The following is a 22,500-nucleotide window of genomic DNA, read 5'->3' on the forward strand; positions in this document are numbered from 1 at the left end:
TGTCCGGGTGGATTTTTCAAATAAGAGGAAATGTCTGGGATTTTTGTGGAGCACAAATTGCAGCTCAGAAAGAGCATCTCTATGCCCTGATTGGTTCCTCCCCTGCATCTGCCGGATCCTGCCCACCGAGGCCCCTGCTCCTGACCCTGGGGAGTGGGAGAGGCAGGGAGATGCTGACGGAGGGGCTGGTGCTGTGTCCTGGGCCTGCACCAGCCACCTTGCCACTGTGAAGGGAGTGACATTGCCCCTCACCTTGAGTGTGAGACTGGAGAGTACCCCCTCCAGTACCCCTTAAATACTCCTCCCAGTACACACACACTCCCCTTCTGTACCCCTCAAATACCCATTCCAGCATCCCCTAAATACCTTTCCCAGAGCACACACTCTTCTAGTACCCCACAAATACCCCATCTCCCACGCCACACATACTCCTTCTCCTCCCCTCCTGGCAGTGTCCTCTTTTGGGAACCTGAAAGTTGGTAACCCTATGATTGGTCCTGTTCTTGATCAGGTAGAATAGTTGGTAGAAAAACACTACAGTTTAATCTATTGTATACAGTACTATATATCTATACACACACACAGATTTTTAGATGGAAGGCACTCAGATACTACAATGATGAATGGCAGTATAAACCCCCAACATCCATATTGTCACCTATATTTTACTCATTTTTGTGTCAAGCTATTTTTTCCAATTGCATGGATATCCCATAACTTAGCATACCATTCCGGGCTAACTGGCTGTTTCTAGTGAATAGCTATTGTGTTTGTTGCTGGGACTGTGAGGCATCCTTATGCTGGTGGCCAATCACAGCTGGTAATTAACAGGCTAAAATTTCAGGGTGAAGGATCCATGCATGCTTTACAGTGCACACCCCAGGAAAAAGCTCTGAAGTACCTGCTGGACCAGGATTTCATTAAACCACCAGGCAGCCACAGCAGAGGGCTCATGGGCATATCCCAATATAATTAATGAGCACATGTCCAGCTAAGGTGAGTTACAATGCCCCAGTTAACATTTTGAGATACTGCTAAACTAACCTTGCCGTGTGTGTGTGTGTGTGTGTGTTTATATACATACACTAGCCTGAATACACTTGGGGTGAAATTCTGGCCTCATTGAAGTCAAAACGGAATTTTGCCATTGACTTCACTGGCCCAGGATTTCACCAAGGTAGTAGATCTGCTGGTACTGCATCTACACAGTCAATTTCCACAGTAGAAATACAATTTAAATATTTATATTTAACATATAGTATGTGAAGGTAGGCAAATGAATCACATATGATTCATATTATTTGGGTCTGATATTAAATGATTTGAAATTCAGGAATTTTTAAATTTGGTGAATTTTAAGAACTCTAAAGCATGAATCAATAAATTGGATCAGCTCCCACCTCCTGTTCAATTGCTCAGAAATGTCCCAGCTGAATTGCACATTGCTGACAGGCATGGCAGATGGTGAATAATCTGTTCCCATATGAATATTTTTTGATGGCTAGTTGACACTTGACAGACACCTTCTCTTTGTGCTAGAGCTAATTTCTGTTTCATTCCCCACTCTGATGCTATTTCCCTCTTGCAATCTGGAAAACCCAAAAGAGAAAAATGACAAGCAAGAAAAGAATTAAAAAGGACTGTTAATTTTGAGAGACAAGGTAGGTGAGGTAATATATTTTATTGGACCAACTTCTCTTGGTAAAAGAGACAGGCTTTCGAGTCACACAGAGGTCTTCTTCAGGTCTGCGTATCACCATCTATTACTTTTAATGCTGTTTCGGGCAGGGATTGTGTTAGAACAGCACCTACTACTATAGGGTCCTGGTCTATGACTGGGGCTTCTAGGTCCACCACAATACAAATTACTAATACTACTACAAAAAGTATTGATGACCCTGTAGTCGTTTTCAGATTTACAGGAACTAAAACTGTCACGTCATCATATGCACCAGTAGGTGGCAGGATAGTGCTGCCAATGCAGCTGCTGTGGCTATGACTGGTAGGTGTCTATCCTATGCCTTTTAAGAACCAGATTTTTAAGTTCTCCCAGGAATTACTGTATCATGTTCAGAAGACAGGAGTCTGTGGTAGACATTCATGGGAAAGATCCAATATGTGTCTCTCAATTTAAGGAACCATCACTCTTGACTAGATATTGACCTGAACCAAAATTCCCCAATTGCAAAATACACTTAAGCATTTGGAAAGTTCATATTCAGGTCAGAATTTTCAGGTCAGGCCACATCTCTTCTCCTGACTATTTAGTTGCTAGCTCCTTAAGAAGCTAGGACATTCTTGTGCAGTCCCTATACACTATTCGACCCTGGTTTTATCAACACTGCTGTGCCAAAGAAGGTTGTTAGGATCCCTTTGTTAAAATTCTGCTGCTGAATTTCAGAGAAGAGTGGGACAAATTTGTGTCATTTTGGACACAATCATCTCTAGTGGAGAAAACAAATCCCCTGTAGCTCAAAATATTTTGAAGTACAAATGTTCTGCTTTTGGAATGCACCAGACTGAATCAATAAAAGATTGCATCAAACAGGAAGTATTAAAAAAAAACACTACAGATTCTCAAGATCTACACTTCCTGCCTCCCCCCACACACTTAAAGTGAGACAAGCTGAATACTGTTAGACTATCAAAATTCTTAGTGTTCAGAAACAAAGCATAAACATTTCCAGCCGAGTGCAATTTCTCTTCTTAGTTATGGTTACCAGAGAAGATACTTTGCTTAAATGGAAAAACAATTAGATGGATTTCCTAATCCCCTTTTCTCCTTTAGTCACTCTTGTTACATGAGGCTCATCACCTTACCGGGATTCCCTCCACCCCCAGAAAGCCCTTTTTAAAATATTGGCAGAACATCATTGTTGAGCAATGTCTAGTATATGTAGTTATTTTCCATCCTCTATTAAAGTTCTTCATTATATCAATTGTCAGAACTCTTACATTGTCTTGTTCCCGCCCCCCCATCATCTGAGGTAAATCCTTTCCAGGTGAATACAGAAAGTTCTAGTTCATAGAATATCAGGGTTGCAAGGGACCTCAGGAGGTCACCTAGTCCAACCCCCTGCTCAAAGCAGGACCAATCCCCAACTAAATCATCCCAGCCAGGGCTTTGTCAAGCCTGAGCTTAAAAACCTCTAAGGAAGGAGATTCCACCACCTTCCTAGGTAACCCATTACAGTTCTACTCTATTTTTTAAAATATGGTTTGATTGACTTTACAGTTCATGAAAGGGAAAATGTGATTCACTGTTTGGCATGAGGCACAGTGTGGCAGGCACTCAGTGAGCCCCCTCCTCACAGGTAAGCCATGATGCTACAGTCAGGACCTACAGCACCATCTGCTACTTCAGATTTCTTCAGCACAGGCTGCCAGTTCTTTTGAACTTTGCCAGATCGTTGGCTCTGTGGACAAACAGCACTAGAATTCATAGATTCCAAGGCCAGAAGGGACCATTGTGATAATCTGACTTGACCTTCTGACTAACACTGGCCATAGAACTCCCCCAAAATAATTCCTTGGCATATCTTTTAGAAAAACATCCAATCCTGAGACTAATATAATTCTGCATCTTATAAAGCATGTAATCCACAGGAGCTAATTGTCGTGCTGGAGTACTGTGTCCAATTCTGGGCAGCACCACACTTTCGGAAAGGCGTGGACAAACTGGAGAGTCCTAAGGAGAGGACTTATAAATGGTATAAGTTTTAAAAAACCTGAACTATGAGGAAAGGTTAAAAAAAATGGGTATGTTTGGTTTTGAGAAAAGACGACGTGTGTGGTTTTTTTTAACCCCGTTAACAATCTTCAAATATATTAAGGGCTGCAATAAAGAAAATGGTGATCAATTGTTCGCCATATCCAGTGAAGGTAGGACAAGTAGTAATGGGCTTAATCTGTAACATGGGAGATTTAGATTAGATGTTCTAACTAGAAGGATAGGTAAACTCTGGAATAGGCGTCCAAGGGAGGTTGTGGCACCTTCTCATTGGAAGTTTTTAAGAACAGATTGGATAAACACCTCTCAGAGATGGCTAAGATTTATTGGGTCCTGCTTCAGCACAGGGGGCTGGACTTGATAATCTCTAAAGGTCCCTTCCAGTCTTACATTTCTACAGTTCTGTGATTGATTTAAAAATTGCTGGTGATGGAGAATCCACCATGACGCCAGTAAATTGTTCCTATGGTTACTCTCTCACAGATAACATTTATATCTGTATAGCTTCCACTTCCAGTCATTGGATTGCATTATACCTTTCTCTGCTAGATTCAAGAGCCCATTAGCAAATATTCGTTTCCCATGTAGGTACTTATAGAGTCACTGTAATCAATTCATCCCTTACACTTCTTTGTTAGACTCGAGGAGCTCAGTATATTTAGTTTATCACGGTAAGGCCAGTTTTCTAATCCTTTAATCATTCTTAAGGTTTTTCTCTGAATCCTGTCCAGTTTATCAGTGTCCATCTTGAACTGTGGACACCAGAACTGCACACAGCATTCCAGCAGCAGTCACACTGGTCTCAAGCACCTACTTGAGATTCCCTGGTTTATGCATCCCAGGGAGGCATTAGTCCTTTTGGGGTCATTTTCAGATGATTATTCATCATGATCCCCAATGACACCTATCAAATTTACTTCTACTTATGGTCCAAGTAAGGCTATGGTAACCTCGGGTCTCCAGAAGTCAAAGGGAAATGCAGTAACCCCTACTCCCCCGTACTGCTTTTTATTTGTTGCAAAATTTCCTGTTCGGTTAGCATAGATTTGCAAGCTGAAAATGTTTCATCTGAGTGTTATGGATTTTTGTGCTCAACCGAGATAAAATAGGGAGTGTTGCACACCCAGACTGTATCTGCGGAAACCCGCATCTCTCAGGAGGGTTCAGTGAATAGGCTGTCCAGTGTCCCACCTGGGGGAAGAAGGGCTAATTCACCTACTTTTTAAACTGGCTTTTGTAGGGCATGCTTTTTCTAATTGCAGATGCAGTGGCGTGTCTTGCTTTCTCCCTCATGCTCCACATGTTCAGAATAACCTCTTACTCTTCTTTGTTTTTTAAATAGCTCTAGAGCTCCTGAAAGGCTGACAGGGCAGGGATAGCACAAGCGTCTTCCCATCAGTCCGCTGAGTGGCTTTAGAAATTATCTTTGGAAGCACGAGAAGACTGCAGAATGTAACGTAGAGTAGGATGTACCCACAGGCTGGCCAATTGCTGGGTTATGTACAAAACAGCAGAAGAAAGGATGGTCCATGGCCTAGGATGTTAGCCTGGGCCACCAAAGACATGGGTTCAAATCTTTCATTGGTGACAGGCTTCTTGTATGACCTTGGGCAAAGTGCTTAGTGTCCCAATTCCCAATCTGTAAAAATGACTGCATTTTTCTACTTCACAGCAATGTTGTGGGGCTAATTACATTAGAGATTATAAAATGTTCAGCTCCTATAGTAAGGGGAGCCACATATAAGTACTTTAGATTGAAGACCTGATGTCAGCTGTTGCAAGGCAAAACAGATAGCTGCAGGTTTCCAACTCTCACCAATGAAAATTGACAAAGCCTTGTTTTTTTTAATGTATGCTGATCGTTGTTTTTAACCGCTTCACTGGTGTGCTCACCTGTAGCAGGAATCACCATAGATTTTGAGGCTTCCATGGAAGGGGGACAGTGTCAAATACTTCACCTTATACATGGGACAGCACCCTGGGTGATTCAGCAGTCAAGAAGGTAAAAACTTCTGCTGTCTGATATTGTTATGGGATAGGTTACTTTGTCTGGATCAAGGAAGAAGAAAATGTAAGCTGGGCTGTGCCCATTTTTCAGCCCCAGTCAAGAAATGAATTACACAATAAGGTGAATTTTCAACAGCAGAATAAATGTAAGGTTCCAGATAGATTAATATTTTTGCTGGATTGGACACTTGATAGAGTGGGCCGTGCAGACTATTTGGAAATCTTGATTCAATTATATTTGTTAGGCACTCCCAGGTATTTGGGTGTGAGTGCCTTAGAAATGAAAATATATTATGATTATATAGCAAATTATTAGTTACAATAACCGTAATAATAAGACAAGATGACACAAAAGGTCTGTTTCCTGAAAATCACAGGGGGGTGAAAGCACTCTTTGAAGCCAATGAAAATTGAGGGTTCTTGGCTCAAAGGATCTGATCCTTCACGTCTGAGACTGTAGGGAATTCACCACCTTGAAGCAAAAAGGTCCAAATGCCTTACTAAAAAGAAGGGAGGCCTTCAGTATTATGTACTTGGAGGGGCAGATCTCCCTTCTCCATGTAAGGGGAGGAAGTGCTGATTCAGGGGCACTGCTCCCACTTCACACTATGGAAGATGCTCCCTGGGACTCCATTGGGTTTAGTGGATAAGGAGGTGGAGACTGAACTCCATGGCATTGTTTCTTGAAAAGCCCCTTGATTTCCATGCAGAAATCCATATGGGAACTAGTGCAGCTTCATTGAATCATTTTTCTGTGGGTCCTCTCTGTGGCTGCTAATGGGGCAGATGCAGGGGGACCCAGCCAGTGACAGGATGATTGGGGGGGTAGGGGGAAGGGAAGAGGACCAGTGGAGCCACATGGAGGGACATGTTGACACGGGCTTTTATAGCAGATCAGGGAGCTCCTTGCCTGGCCCAGCACCTGTGGAGTTGGGGGACTTCCCACTAGAAATTCTCCTTTTTTGCAAGGAGATTTTACAGGAAATCCAATGCAGGGAGGCTGATGGAGTTTTCCTGTTATCTGGCTGTAAAGCAGCTATTTGGATGACCTTATGTCGCCAGGACAATAACAATGACTACGACAAAGGATTTGTTGTCTAAGGCACTTGCTGGTATTACAGTACATGTTCTGACATTTGCAAGAGTTATGATAAGACAAGCTGTACATTTAGTTCCCAAGCACTTATATCACCTTTATATTACCCTCCTGCCAGAGAGGTCAGCACACAAAACTGCTCCTAAGCTCAGTGTTAAGACATTGACAATCACATTTGACTGAGTGGTGAGCACAGCTAAACTGCTCTGCTGTAGGACAGACACCAGGGCCCTTGGCAAAGGGAAAGCCTGTAGTAACATGAAAAGGAAATAGAGTTGCCAGCATGTCAACTTGCTTCAAATAGCCCAATTTACCAAACAGCCGTAGTCTGACAGTAACAAAGGTAACTCCAAGGTGAGGAATACATAGATTGGGACATTGGGAAGAAATAGTAATTCCTGTCCCCAAATAAAAAAGATTCCTGAAAAGACACTCACATAAAATGGTGCTTCTGCTACCCAAGATAAATTGCCAGTAAGTATTGGAAAGACTTGTTTTGTCCCTTAATTGCTAGGGCCCAGTGGGGTTTACACTATACTAGGGATCCAAACTTAATTGTATTCCTATTTTGCTCCTGCATGCAGACAGAGTCAGGAAAAGGGAGAGGCTGCAAGAGTCAATTAGGAGAGCTCCTTCTGCCAGTACGTAAGGAAAGGGGCTGTATTCCACACTGGCCCTGGAAATCAGTTCGTTAGCAGGATCTCTTGAGTTTTGTCTCAGCAGCAGTTTCTTTTGTTCCGCTGCAGTTCTCTTTTGGTAAGCTTGTTCTTACTTTGTTCAGAGGAATAGCTGTGTGTGCATCTAAAAAGAATGCTACATGATTTGAGAGTAATTGCCCAAAGCATGCTAGCATACAAGTGATATTGCTCTGTTTTGGGCAATGATTGGATCAAATACTAGAATTTGTTTTATGAAGGATAAACTTGGCGAATTTCAGGAAATCTGCTAGCTGGGGAGCCAGCTCACAAAAGTCATAAAAGTTGACTTACTGGTCATTTTTAAAGTACCAGAAAGTCAAGTCAGTCAGTGGGTGGGGGAAGGAAGCACTTAAATGTGGGGTTTTGAATAGATCAAAGTAACTAATTCAAGAATTGCACCTCTCATTAACATTCACCCATATCTTATGGCTAGACTCAGTACTGCCAACCGCAAGCATTCAGAAATCATGAGTCTAACATCCAAAATCCTGAGATTTTCTTTTCAATCTTATTTTTAAGCCAATTAAAAATAATTTTAGGTCTTTTTATTTGGTGTCATAGCCCTTAGAAGTTATATTTTCAAGCTTTTCTCTGCAACAGTGCGGGCTAGAAATCTGCACTCTCATTTAATCACATGAATTCTGGATTGTGAGCTTTAAGTACACTATATCACAAACGATGGAAAAACTGTCTTAGAATACAGGGGAACTCATTACTAGGGCCTATGCCTAATCCACTAGATGAAAGCAGTCCCACCCAAGGCAGGTAATTTTCTCTTTCAGCCTATTTTCCCAGCTGTAAACAGGGACAATAATATTTACCACTGGTAAATTCTTGAATGCACGCAGTATTTAGCTATCTAATAATGGCAGAAGATCAATGTGGCTGCCATGAAAGACCCCAGCAAACAAGCAAAGTTGGTATAGACATTGGAGACTGAGTTATCTGATGTCCCAGAAAACTCCACAAATATTGAGTCAACCTGGCGGAAGTTCAGAGCCGTGACATAACACGGCATCCAAGGTTTGTGACTTTGTAAGGTTGAAACACCAAGACTGTTTTGATGAGAATGATCCTGAGACAGACCAGCTACAGGAGACCATGCATGCCCCACACAAGTCCTACTGCTTGGACAAGAAATCAGCAATGAAGGAGGCCAGGTACCATTGGCCAAACATACACTACAAATCTGATTAAGGCTAATGACGAATAACCACTGGGAGTAGAAGGCTGCAGGAAGCCATTGACAAGCATGACATGAAAGCCTTCTATGAATGTCTCAGTGCTGTGTATGACCCCAAGTCAACTGGTGCAGCCCCTGTCTTCACAGCAGATGGTAACCAGCTGCTGACAGACAAGTGATATTCTCTCTCGCTGGGCAAAGCACTTTGAAAGTCTCTTGAACTGTTAGTCCACTATATAGGATGAAGCCATGACTGCATCGTCCTATCCTAGAGGAGCTGTCCATGGACCCTTCTTTAGACAAGGTTATTAAGGCCATCAAGCAGCTGTCCACGGACATGTCTCCAGGCCCTGATGGCATTCCATCTGAAGTGTACAAGTGTGGAGGTACCCACCTGGTCAGGAAACTCACCAGCCTTTTCAAGACTATATGGGAACTGGATATCATGCCCTAGGAGTATAAGGATGTCTTCCTAATCCTGCAATACCAAAGGAAGAGAGGCATCTCTAGCTGTGACAACCATCGCGGAATCTCACTGCTGCCTATACTGGGGAAGGTTCATGCATGGGTTGTCCTCCAGAGGCTTGTCTCTCACCTAGTGAACTCAGTGTATCCAGAGTCACAGAATGGCTTTCATGCTGGCCATGGCACTATGGACATGATTATTGCAGCCCAACAAATACAACAGAAGGCTCGTAAACAGAACAAAGAGCTGTACATGTTGTTGACCTGTCCAAGGCCTTTGACATGGTGAATCACGAGGGCCTATGGTAACTCCATAAATTTGGTTGCCTAGAGAAGACAATTGCTGTCATCCCCTCATTTCACAATAGCATGACGGCCAGGGTGATGGAGTGTGGTGACTCATCCGAAACCTTCCCTGTCACCAATGGCGCCAAACAAGAGTGGGTAATGGCTCCAGTCCTCTTTGCCATTGTCTTTTCAGCCATGCTTTTATTCTCATTCCAAGACTTTGATCAAGGTCTACACATCCCATTTAGATTAGATTGGGGCCTATCAATCTACAGCAACTCAGGGCCCTATCAAGGTAACTGAACAGCAATTAAGAGAATTTCTGTTTGCTGATAACTGTGCCCTCATTGCACACACACACACAAGGACATTCAGCTTATTATGGACTGCTTTGCCTATGCCTCAGAATGCTTTATTTTCAGAATCAGCCTGAAAAATATAGAGGTAACGTACAAGCCACTAACAGAACACCAGCATAACTAGCATCATGATCCCATTGCGATAATTGACAATACATCCCTCAACTCAGTCATGAAGTTTTGCTACCTGGGTAGCATACTTTCCAGCAATGCTACACTGGATGAGGAGATCATCTGAGCCTGGCAAAGGCCAGCTTAGCATTTGGCAGGCTCCCCTACAGGCTCTGGAGGGAGCAAGGAATTTGCCTCAGAACCAAGATAAATATCTACCACACCGTTGTTCTCACCTCACTCCTCTGTGCCTGAGAGACACTGATACTCTGCCGACACCACATCAAACAGCTGGAGAACTTCCACCTTTGCTGCCTAAGATCCATCTACAACATCAAGTGGTAGGACAGGATTCTCAACACTGAAGTCCTTGAGAGGTGCCAAATCCCTGGTATTGACAGCATGATCAGGACTCAACTTCACTGACCCTTCACTGGGTCAGACACATGGTCTGTATGGAGGCTTCCCATATACCCAAAAGTGGTGCTTTACAGCCAACCAGGCATGGGAAGCTGCTCTAAAGGTTGACAAATACTCTGATACAAAGATACCCTGAACGTCAAGCTCAAAGCATGCAAGATAGTAGTTAAAACCTGGGAACACATTTTACTTGACAGACCCAGATGGAGAGGTATGTGCCATGAGGCTGTGTCCGCTTTTGAGGAGTGGCATGTGAGGTCTTTGCAGGAGAAGAGAGCACATCGTAAGACCAATACCTCAAACCCGCCCTTCAACAATGACTACACTTGCAAGACGTGCAACCGCATTTGAAAATCCAGGGTTGGACTCGCTTCCCAGGTGAGAAGCCATAAAAACAAATCATAGAATCATAGAATCATAGAATATCAGGGTTGGAAGGGACCCCAGAAGGTCATCTAGTCCAACCCCCTGCTCGAAGCAGGACCAAGTCCCAGTTAAATCATCCCAGCCAGGGCTTTGTCAAGCCTGACCTTAAAAACCTCTAAGGAAGGAGATTCTACCACCTCCCTAGGTAACGCATTCCAGTGTTTCACCACCCTCTTAGTGAAAAAGTTTTTCCTAATATCCAATCTAAACCTCCCCCATTGCAACTTGAGACCATTACTCCTCGTTCTGTCATCTGCTACCATTGAGAACAGTCTAGAGCCATCCTCTTTGGAACCCCCTTTCAGGTAGTTGAAAGCAGCTATCAAATCCCCCCTCATTCTTCTCTTCTGCAGACTAAACAATCCCAGCTCCCTCAGCCTCTCCTCATAAGTCATGTGCTCTAGACCCCTAATCATTTTTGTTGCCCTTCGCTGGACTCTTTCCAATTTATCCACAGCCTTCTTGTAGTGTGGGGCCCAAAACTGGACACAGTACTCCAGATGAGGCCTCACCAGTGTCGAATAGAGGGGAACGATCACGTCCCTCGATCTGCTCGCTATGCCCCTACTTATACATCCCAAAATGCCATTGGCCTTCTTGGCAACAAGGGCACACTGCTGACTCATATCCAGCTTCTCGTCTACTGTCACCCCTAGGTCCTTTTCCGCAGAACTGCTGCCTAGCCATTCGGTCCCTAGTCTGTAGCGGTGCATTGGATTCTTCCATCCTAAGTGCAGGACCCTGCACTTATCCTTATTGAACCTCATCAGATTTCTTTTGGCCCAATCCTCCAATTTGTCTAGGTCCTTCTGTATCCTATCCCTCCCCTCCAGCGTATCTACCACTCCTCCCAGTTTAGTATCATCCGCAAATTTGCTGAGAGTGCAATCCACACCATCCTCCAGATCATTTATGAAGATATTGAACAAAACGGGCCCCAGGACCGACCCCTGGGGCACTCCACTTGACACCGGCTGCCAACTAGACATGGAGCCATTGATCACTACCCGTTGAGCCCGACAATCTAGCCAGCTTTCTACCCACCTTATAGTGCATTCATCCAGCCCATACTTCCTTAACTTGCTGACAAGAATGCTGTGGGAGACCGTGTCAAAAGCTTTGCTAAAGTCAAGAAACAATACATCCACTGCTTTCCCTTCATCCACAGAACCAGTAATCTCATCATAAAAGGCGATTAGATTAGTCAGGCATGACCTTCCCTTGGTGAATCCATGCTGACTGTTCCTGATCACTTTCCTCTCCTCTAAGTGCTTCAGGATTGATTCTTTGAGGACCTGCTCCATGATTTTTCCAGGGACTGAGGTGAGGCTGACTGGCCTGTAGTTCCCAGGATCCTCCTTCTTCCCTTTTTTAAAGATGGGCACTACATTAGCCTTTTTCCAGTCATCCGGGACTTCCCCCTGTTCGCCACGAGTTTTCAAAGATAATGGCCAAGGGCTCTGCAATCACAGCCGCCAATTCCTTCAGCACTCTCGGATGCAATTCGTCCGGCCCCATGGACTTGTGCACGTCCAGCTTTTCTAAATAGTCCCTAACCACCTCTATCTCTACAGAGGGCTGGCCATCTCTTCCCCATTTTGTGATGCCCAGCACAGCAGTCTGGGAGCTGACCTTGTTAGTGAAAACAGAGGCAAAAAAAGCATTGAGTACATTAGCTTTTTCCACATCCTCTGTCACTAGGTTGCCTCCCTCATTCAGTAAGGGGCCCACACTTTCCTTGGCTTTCTTCTTGTTGCCAACATACCTGAAGAAACCCTTCTTGTTACTCTTGACATCTCTTGCTAGCTGCAGCTCCAGGTGCGATTTGGCCCTCCTGATATCTTTCCTACATGCCCGAGCAATATTTTTATACTCTTCCCTGGTCATATGTCCAACCTTCCACTCCTTGCAAGCTTCTTTTTTATGTTTAAGATCCGCTAGGATTTCACCATTAAGCCAAGCTGGTCGCCTGCCATATTTACTATTCTTTCGACTCATCGGGATGGTTTGTCCCTGTAACCTCAACAGGGATTCCTTGAAATACAGCCAGCTCTCCTGGACTCCCTTCCCCTTCATGTTAGTCCCCCAGGGGATCCTGGCCATCTGTTCCCTGAGGGAGTCAAAGTCTGCTTTCCTGAAGTCCAGGGTCCGTATCCTGCTGCTTACCTTTCTTCCCTGCGTCAGGATCCTGAACTCAACCAACTCATGGTCACTGCCTCCCAGATTCCCATCCACTTTTGCTTCCCCCACTAATTCTACCCGGTTTGTGAGCAGCAGGTCAAGAAAAGCGCCCCCCCTAGTTGGCTCCCCTAGCACTTGCACCAGGAAATTGTCCCCTACGCTTTCCAAAAACTTCCTGGATTGTCTATGCACCGCTGTATTGCTCTCCCAGCAGATATCAGGAAAATTAAAGTCACCCATGAGAATCAGGGCATGCGATCTAGTAGCTTCCGTGAGTTGCCGGAAGAAAGCCTCATCCACCTCATCCCCCTGGTCCGGTGGTCTATAGCAGACTCCCACCACTACATCACTCTTGTTGCACACACTTCTAAACTTAATCCAGAGACACTCAGGTTTTTCCACAGTTTCGTACCGGAGCTCTGAGCAGTCATACTGCTCCCTTACATACAGTGCTACTCCCCCACCTTTCTCACCCCGCTCTCAAAGTACGTAACATTCTGCTTGGTACAAAAGGCAAGCTTAGCAGCTGGGAAGGACTGTTATAAGCCACATTCACTGTAGCCTCTCCAGAGGTTTCCCCCCCTTCACACACTATTTTTTTCATCCCTGTTTACAAACAAATCTCATCTTCCTTAGAATCATTTAACAAAATGTTTGTGTTGTGTTAAACTCATCAGTGCCACCTACCTGACTTTAAAAGCTGCTCCCTCTAAATCCTTTCCCCCTCGATCTGAAGAGAGTCAGTTCAACAGTACAAAATTGCCTTCTTTCCCAAGAAGCTCAGAAATAAATATAAACACAGAGGTGCCAACAGTGCAGCCCCTGGGCAGAATGTATCCTGCGGAGTTCCAAACTGGATTGCAATTGCCTTTTCCAAGTGACTGAAGACAAATCTGATGAAACTGCATCTTTTATTACTAGGGAACTCAAACAGGAACATCAACTCATTTTGTAGATGAAGATAGAAATACCAAGAAAATATGGTTGCATATATTTAATTTTGATTACACATTTTAAAGTTACTGTGACATTATTGACATGAACTGTCATAGATCATTGTTGCAACCACTGTTATATATTTGCAGCAAATACTGTACAAAGGTTGTCATGTGAAGTGTCTAGGTAAAGGTTATGATTGTGCTATCTGTATGTGTGTATCATTTTTGTAGTTGAAGTATTTATATTGGCTATGTACTTGTATCTCAATGTGTTTGATTCTAAGTAGTGTAGCAGATTGAGACTCACTGGTGCGGCACCTCCTGCTGGTCATCTTGGGAATTAGCTCTTGTCCAGCTCAGAGCACCCTCTGCAGGCCAGTATCTTGCATGTCTTAGGGCCCCCATGTCCCTCCCAGACCATAGTGCCCCCTACCCTAAAGTTCTGCCCACTACAGTACCCCCACATTCTGGGTCTCCCCTTCCAGGGGAACCTCCAACCCTCTACACCCACCTTTCCTCAGTGGCTACTGCCAGTTGTTATCTAGCCCCCTCTCACTGGGGCAAACTGCAGTCTATAATGGCCACTCATCATTGGCAAGGGGGTTGGACCAGCTGCCTCTACCTATCCCCAGGCTGCACCTCTGCAACCCCAGTACCTGCTTTGGCCTTTAGCAAGGCCTCAGCCTGCAGATTTGCCAGGCTGGAGCTCTCTAGCGCCTCTTGACTTTCCCCAGCACTGCTCTGCTCTGCTCTGCTCTGCTCCCAGTACCTTAAGTTCCTAGACAGCCAGCTCCCTCTCTCTCCACAGCACACAAGAGAGAGACACTCTCTAGTTTCTAGCCCTGCAGCTCTTTTATAGGGTCCAGCTTCACACTGATTGGCTGCCTCCCAGCCTTTTCGTATTGGCTCCCACCCCCAGCCCTCTCCAAAGGCTGGCCTTTAACCCTTTCAGGGCCGGAGCAGGGTGGCCACCCCACTACAGTAGCATTAGTGAAGCATTTGGTCAGCTTCTTGAGAAAGGAATTTGCAGATTAAGTGCCCAATCAAGAAACACTTAATTGACAATAGACCCTGGGAGACTCCAATCCACATAAGAAGTCTTCCTGGGAACGTTCAAGGTAGCATGTGAGCAATGGCTGCTCTCCCTGTAAAGAACTGAGTCCTGCACAGACATGTGACTTGCCCATGTGACTCCAAACTCCATCTTGCTGCTGTGATTTTCCACAGTAAGAACAAAGGGGTGTCCTTCCACATGGCAGAGACTTTTAAAAGGCAGCTGCATCTCCTCCATTTTGTCTTCAATCCTGCTTCTTGCCTCTGGAGCTAGAAACTGAAGCTCTGAACAAAGGACTGAATGACCCATCCAAGCTGTGGATGTACTCCAGAGACTAAATTTGAAGCTGCAGTTTATTCCATCACTGCTACAAGCCTGAATCAAGAACTTTGCCATTACTGTATGTAATTGATTCTATTTAACCAATTCTAACTCTCATCTATATTTCTTTCTTTTCATGAATAAACCTTTAGATTTTAGATTCTAAAGGATTGGCAACAGTGTGATTTGTGGGTAAGATCTGACTTGTATATTGACCTGGGTCTGGGGCTTGGTCCTTTGGGACCGAGAGAACCGTTTTCTTTTACTGGGGTATTGGTTTTCATAACCTGTGTCATAAATATGAAGGGAAGGGTAAACACCTTTAAAATCCCTCTGGGCCAGAGGAAAAACCTTTTCCCCTGTAAAGGGTTAAGAAGCTAGGATAACCTCGCTGGCACCTGACCAAAATGACCAATGAGGAGACAAGATACTTTCAAAGCTGGGGGGAGAAACAAAGGTTCTCTCGCTCTGTGTGTTGTTTTTTTGCCAGGAACGGAAAAGGAATGGAGTCCTAGAACTTAGTAAGTAATCTAGTTAGATATGCGTTGGATTCTGTTTTGTTTAAATGGCTGATAAAATAAGTTGTGCTGAATGGAATGTATGTTCCTGTTTTTGTGTCTTTTTGTAACTTAAGGTTTTGCCAAGAGGGATTCTCTATGTTTTGAATCTGATTACCCTGTAAGGTATTTACCATCCTGATTTTACAGAGGTGATTCTTTTACTTTTTCTTCAATTAAAATTCTTCTTTTAAGAACCTAATTGCTTTTTCATTGTTCTTAAGATCCAAGGGTTTGGGTCTGTGTTCACCTCTGCAAATTGGTGAGGATTTTTATCAAGCCTTCCCCAGGAAAGGGTGTGTAGGGTTTGGGGAGGATTTTGGGGAGAAAGACGTTTCCAAGCGGGCTCTTTCCTTGTTATATATTTGTTAGATGCTTGGTGATGGCAGCAATAAAGTCCAAGGGCAAAAGGTAAAATAGTTTGTACCCTGGGGAAGTTTCAACCTAAGCTGGGGGTTCAAAATAAGCTTAGGGGGTTTTCATGCAGGTCCCCACATCTATACCCTAGAGTTCAGAGTGGGGAAGGAACCTTGACAACCTGTCATCCCCATAAGGAGCGGTGCTGGTGGGGATACAAGGGAACTGAGTATTTGCGGGAATTGCTTGTATGATTTCTCATCAGTCAGTGGGGTAAAACCAAAGTCTTCTCTGTTTGGCTGGTTTTGGTGTGCTTTAGTAATATAGGACACTCAGCTTTGGGCTGTGACTGCCCTGCTCTAAGCAATTTGTCTTGAATTGATACTCTCAGTAGTGTCCCACCAAAGGCAGCATCGTTACAGTTACATACAAAGTTGTTTCAATGCTTAGGCACCTGGCAAATTGGTTGCTCCACATGTATTACAGTAGAGTGGGAACAGCACCATAGGTAAGGTTGCACCAGACTTAATTTTTTCATCCAAAGTACTTATTTTCACAGATGTCCACCTCCTTATTTTTTCAATAAAAAGCATTTCCTATTGTTTTCATTTAATCCGATTTCCTTAAGAATGTAAGTTAGAAATGATATGTTGGTTTGTTGTGTTGCCAACGGCAAACAGTCAGAAATCATGAGTCAGGCCTCAAAAACCATAAGACTTTAAAAGATGATAATAAAATTTGGGTTCTTTTTATTTGCCTTCTGGTTTTTGAGTTATTAGGTGATGAGTATAGTATAAAAAACTATATAGCATAGATATTCAGGTTACATTTTCAAGCTTTTCTCCACAAGCAGGTGGGCACAAAATATAGTTTAAAAGAAAATGAAAGCTAATATCTTCACATGATCACCCATCTCCTGGAGCAGGGGTTTAAGAAAAACATCTAGTGTCATGAATTGGCAACACTACGTTGTTAGATATTATTAGCTATCATGCCACCTCGCTGACAGGTACAATTTCATAAGGTCCTTGACATTTAGTCTTTTTAGAGGATGTTTCAAAATTTTGGGGTTTCCATGATTAGTCAAGGCTATAAGGCCCCAAACTTGCAAATATTGACATACATTTGTACACCTCTGAGCTGTCTGACCAGGATCAATGCCAACCCAGAGTCTATTTCAGGCCCTTGCCTCAGGGAACAATTTATTAAAAAAACTTGGGCAAAATACCAACAAGGGCAACAGTTCCCAGAGGTTTCAGAGTAACAGCCGTGTTAGTCTGTATTCGCAAAAAGAAAAGGAGGACTTGTGGCACCTTAGAGACTAACCAATTTATTTGAGCATAAGCTTTCGTGAGCTACAGCTCACTTCATCGGATGCATACTGGACTCCTACTAATTCTCACTCCCCGGTGTCGGACAACAGAACACATACATACATCCACCCCTCTCTTCCAGGCTTTTATAAGGACAGGTCCTCTTCATGCTTTTACCTGACCCCTAAGCCAACAGCCTCAGCTGGGAGGCTGCTGATCATGGGCGGTGGTCATGGAGGCTTGGGGAGGCTAAGCCTCCACCAACCTCAGTTACTGTTCTCTGCCATGGTCCTGGGGCCAGGCTGTAGCAGGGCTCAGGCCTCCTCTGGGTGGCTGGGGCTCGGGGCAGTGCACATGGGTGGGCTGGGGCTTGGGGCGGCTTAGCCAGGCCAGCTGGGGCTCCTCTGTCCACGGTGGGTGGCTCAGGGCTCCTCTGGCTCTGGTGGGCGAGAGTGGAGGGGGGGAGGGCAGAAGGGGCAGAGTGAGGGCAGGGCCTCGGGTGAAAGGGGTGGGGCTGGTGGCTAGCCTCCCTGAATGGGGGGTTCATGGGCCGCCCATGCAGCTGATAACTCACAAGGTGAAATGAGCCCGTTTCCCTTTAAAGGGGCCAGTCACCCTGTGAACAGTACTTAATGTTAAAACACGAGTAGCCCCATTGAAGCCAGTGGGGCTATTTAGTCACATGCAAAATTAAGCACGTGTGTAAATGTTTGAAGGGCCTAAGAATACTAAGGGTGTGTACAAGTATATTCCATCCCCCTACAGGGAACATGAAAGAAGAGACTTATCAAATGAACTCTAACTTATTTTTTAAGGCTGGGACTTCCAATGGCTCTCAGGGTTTTAGTTGCCCTGCTGCCATTGAAGTCCAGTGAGTTTGATGCCTAATCCCCTGAAGTGTCTTTGAAAATTCCAGCAAAAAATTTACTGAAAGATACAAATGCACAGAAAAGAGAGGGGAGGAAGGGGGCAAACCACACTGAACACTGAGCAACAGACCAATGTATTTTCATTGTTGTTCTTTATGCTTAATTCATTGTTGGAGTCTGATACAAGTTCTTGTTCATTCTATGCAATCCTGCAGTCTTTGATCCCACCCTCACCCCAAACTCCCACTGACTAGTGTAGGAGTTTTAGATGCATAAGGACTATGATCAGGCCTATTGTAGCAATGGTTTGATTCTCTTAATGAAAGGATCACTGTTTCTCATTACTACTATATGGGCCTTAATTCAGACAAACACCCCCATTCATGAAAGCACTTAAGCACAGGCACAAGATTATCAAAAGCATCTAAGTGATTTAGGAACATGTATCCTTGTGCTTCTAAATCACTTACGTGCTTTTGAAAATCACACACACGCTTAAAATTAAGCATATGCTGAAGTCCCTTTGAAGTAAATAAGAATTAAGTGCTTCCCTGAATTAGGACTGTGCTATCTTACTGAATATTACTATCATGTGTCTATTACTGAGTTGAAAAGATCAATTTTACTTTGCAAGCATTACACAGTGTTTGAATTACTTAGTTATTGTACATTAGAACAACTGTTCATATATTTTATAATTTGCATTTTGAAACTGTCCCTTCCTTTTCTGGGAGAAGATTCAGATCGAATAACTGGCGGTGACTGAGAAAATTGGGATAAATATTCAAACCCATTGTTGGCAAAGATAATTTCTGCAAATGAAAGAGTGTATTTAATATATTACAAAAAGCAAAACAAACAAATGTGGAACATTAAACTAAACATCACATGTTTTACGTCCTGAAAGGTACTCCTCATCCGTAACTGATGCCTAGGGCTCTGTTTGTATTTGACATTACACATTTAATTGTGTGGTTCTACACCCTGATAATCCATTTGGCTGAAAGTTGGCAGCATCAAATGCTTGTTCTGGCCCATTTAGTTCTACTGAGACCAGAAGGGATGGGTGGCCAATCTCTTCACCACTAGAATCATAAAGCTGGATCCTTTTGTTGCTTGTTGGTTTTTGTGTTGATTTTAAGAAGTTAACCTAGCCTAGAGCACATCCTTCTTAAACAAAGAAAAGTCCGGTTTATATACCAGGGTTCTCAACATACTTTTCTGGGAGGTTAACAGCAGGTGGTTGGAAGGAGGGTTTATTACCTGGAGCAGTTATTTATTAATGAGAACCTGAAGACAATTTGCAAAAACACAAATCTCATAAATGGAGCTGGATGGGAAACAGTTTTCCCATCCTGCAAAAATGTAGGGTTTTTTTTAATTGTTTCACATCTGGATAAAACCAAGACCTTTTGCAGTTCTTCACTAAAACCTAGAGTAGGAGCCTGGCCCCCCATGCAGAACAGCCCAGTGGTTAGAGCACTCACTTGAAGTGTGGGAGAACCAGATTCCACTCCCTGCTCTGCCTGATTCAGAGCAGCAGCTTGAAGCTGGGTCTCCCACATCTCAGGTGAGTGCTCTTACCACCAGGTGGGTATTCTCTCTCTCTTTGGCTTTGACCAGAAATTTCCTCCTGCACATGAAAAACCTTCCCAATGTAAGTTGTTTAGAAATGGATACATTTCCACACACACAAAATAATTTAGATGAAAAACCATTTGTTGGAAAATTCCTAGCCAGCTCTGGTCATAAACAGTTTTAAATACTTTCAGTTGAGGCCCTTTGAATATACTAACAGTGGTTAGCTCTGGTATCAGGTGTGAGAAAAGCTTCTCCTAAGGCCTATTATTTTTTCCTGATGGCTCATTGCCCTGAACAGGCCCTTCCCCACCCACTATCTGGATTGAAAGCATTTTGTCTAGTGGGTGTTACTGAGGCATAACTACATTTAAAATACAGATACATAGTCAATATTCATAACTCCAGATACAAAAATGATACATGCCACCTCACATGACTTATCTTGCATAAAATACATTATAATTATGTCATAATCACATCAAAATAATGTCACTGGGAAGAATATGGGGTGCAGTGTCACACTGGGTATCTCCATTAGGTCTTCCCTTCTTCTTATAGAACTAGATGCTCCTCTCTTCTTCTGTGCTCTCCCACCTTCAGTTAGTGCCTGCTGTGCCCCCTCTTTGGTTTCCAGCTCAGCAAACTTGTTCCTGAGCTCTATTTCTCCTTCACTAGGCTGTCTTTTCCTCAGCCTGGTTCTCGTAGACACATGCTTCCACGGACCACTTTCCTGCCCAAGCAGACTCCTCCCACCCCAGTCCAGCTTGCATCTGTGAGTCTCTACTTGTCCCTTCCTCCTCCTCTTGCCTTTCCTCCATTATCTGCTCAAACCCACTTAGAAACTAAACCATAGTTTCTACCTGCATCTCTGAACCTCAGATCTTCTCTTCTATTGTAGGCCAAAAGCCTAATGGGGAGAAATTGTCTCGAGTAAATAGTACTCCATTTTGCTTATTTTGGTAGCCTTGAGTTAGTAAGAAGAAAATGTTTTGGCTTTATTCTTTGCTCTATGTATTAATTATTGCTTTTAGAAGGACAGAAGTGTTATGGCTCCAGTTCTTGCTTTTGAAATTATTTACTGGTTTGTAAGTGAGTGAAGAATGTATGACATGCTAGGAGACACCAGCACTGATGGACTGGATGGTCGAGTGGGGAGTGGAGAAACTGAGAGGCACTAACCTTATTATCAGAATCACCCGGATGGCAGATTGACAACCCTAATGAAAAGGCATACGCACCAAGGACAAGACATAGAATGGAGCCAGAGGAACGAGATAAGAAACAGCTGCAGGGACTCCCAGTAACAACCCACAGTAATGCTGATTGGGAGCAATCCAGACTAACAGCTCCCATGTGACACAGCAGAGTCTACAGACTTGTTTGGGAACTTATTATTATAAAAGACAGGTGCATTGCCTCGGGATGGTGGGTTTGTTCTGCATCGACGTCGGAGCTCCTTATAAGCCTAAAACCATGAGTTTAATCGGGCGGTACTGCCCACGAACAAAGCTCTGTTCAGGTACCGGCTCGAGGGTCATATACTTGTGCAGCTTCCACATCTGGTCATGCACACCGTCTCTGTCGTCGCTTGGGTCACTACTGATGCTATCTGTGTATCGGTCGCTGCCTTCACTACCACATTCCTGTCACGGAGTCACTGACAAAAACGACACACCAAACCTTGCTGCGCTCCTTGCGGCCTCCTTCCAAACCCCCATTCACACTCTCCTCTTTACAGCTCTGTTGGCTGGCTCCTGTGCCGCTGGCTGATCAATTTCCTGATTATATAGGCCCCCTCATCAGGGAAGCCCCGGACCCAATCAGGGCTCTGCTTCCCTCAGAACACACGGTTGACGACAAGCCTCCACAAGCTAATAAAAAGTCTAAAAAAGTGAACAACATATATTGCAGTGCACAAATAGCTGCTTATAGGAGCAAAAACCAATACTGGGCCAAATGGTCTTTCTAGTTGTGGGCAAGATCATTCCATACATTAAAAATGCTAATCCAGCTCCATTAAAATCATAGACAGGGAGCTGCTGGCGAGCCAAGCACACCAAAGAGCCGGGGCCCCGGCAAGAAAGTGGCTGCATTGGCCGTGAATCGAACACGGGCCTCCCGCGTGGCAGGCGAGAATTCTACCACTGAACCACCAATGCCCTGCTCCTTTGGGCTTGCCAGCGGAGGCGGTGCTTTCCGCCAAGGGCTTCGGCCAATGCCGGCCAGGCTCCTTCTGCCTCTGGCCGGGGCCTGAGGCGGCCTGCGGGCCAGCCAAAGGGGGCCGCTCCGGGACCTCTACCCAGCAGCGGCTGGCCCTCGGTTTCTGTAGTGTAATGGTTATCACGTTCGCCTCACACGCGAAAGGTCCCTGGTTCAAAACCAGGCAGAAACAGCCCGGCTTCAGCTTTTGCTTTTGCTTTTGCTCCTGCTCCCGCTCCCGATGAAACGGAGGGAAAACAGGCTTCCACAAGGGGCGCGGGCGGGTGCTCGGGGGAGCTCAGAAGCCGAGTTGCGTCCTCGCCGTTGCTGGTCTGTGCCGGCCGCTG

The 22,500-nt window shown here is 44.4% G+C and overlaps 2 non-coding genes across 2 annotated transcripts; one reads left to right on the top strand and one right to left on the bottom strand.

The window, feature by feature from the left end:
* Positions 1-22,042: 22,042 nt before the first annotated feature.
* Positions 22,043-22,113, bottom strand: TRNAG-GCC. Its single transcript has one exon. It is a non-coding gene; the product is annotated as a tRNA-Gly (tRNA).
* A 160-nt stretch (positions 22,114-22,273) lies between these two features.
* TRNAV-CAC lies at positions 22,274-22,346 on the top strand. Its single transcript has one exon. It is a non-coding gene; the product is annotated as a tRNA-Val (tRNA).
* Positions 22,347-22,500: the final 154 nt, after the last annotated feature.

The sequence above is a fragment of the Chelonia mydas genome, chromosome 3 (assembly GCF_015237465.2).
Source record: "Chelonia mydas isolate rCheMyd1 chromosome 3, rCheMyd1.pri.v2, whole genome shotgun sequence".
NCBI lineage: Eukaryota > Metazoa > Chordata > Testudines > Cheloniidae > Chelonia > Chelonia mydas.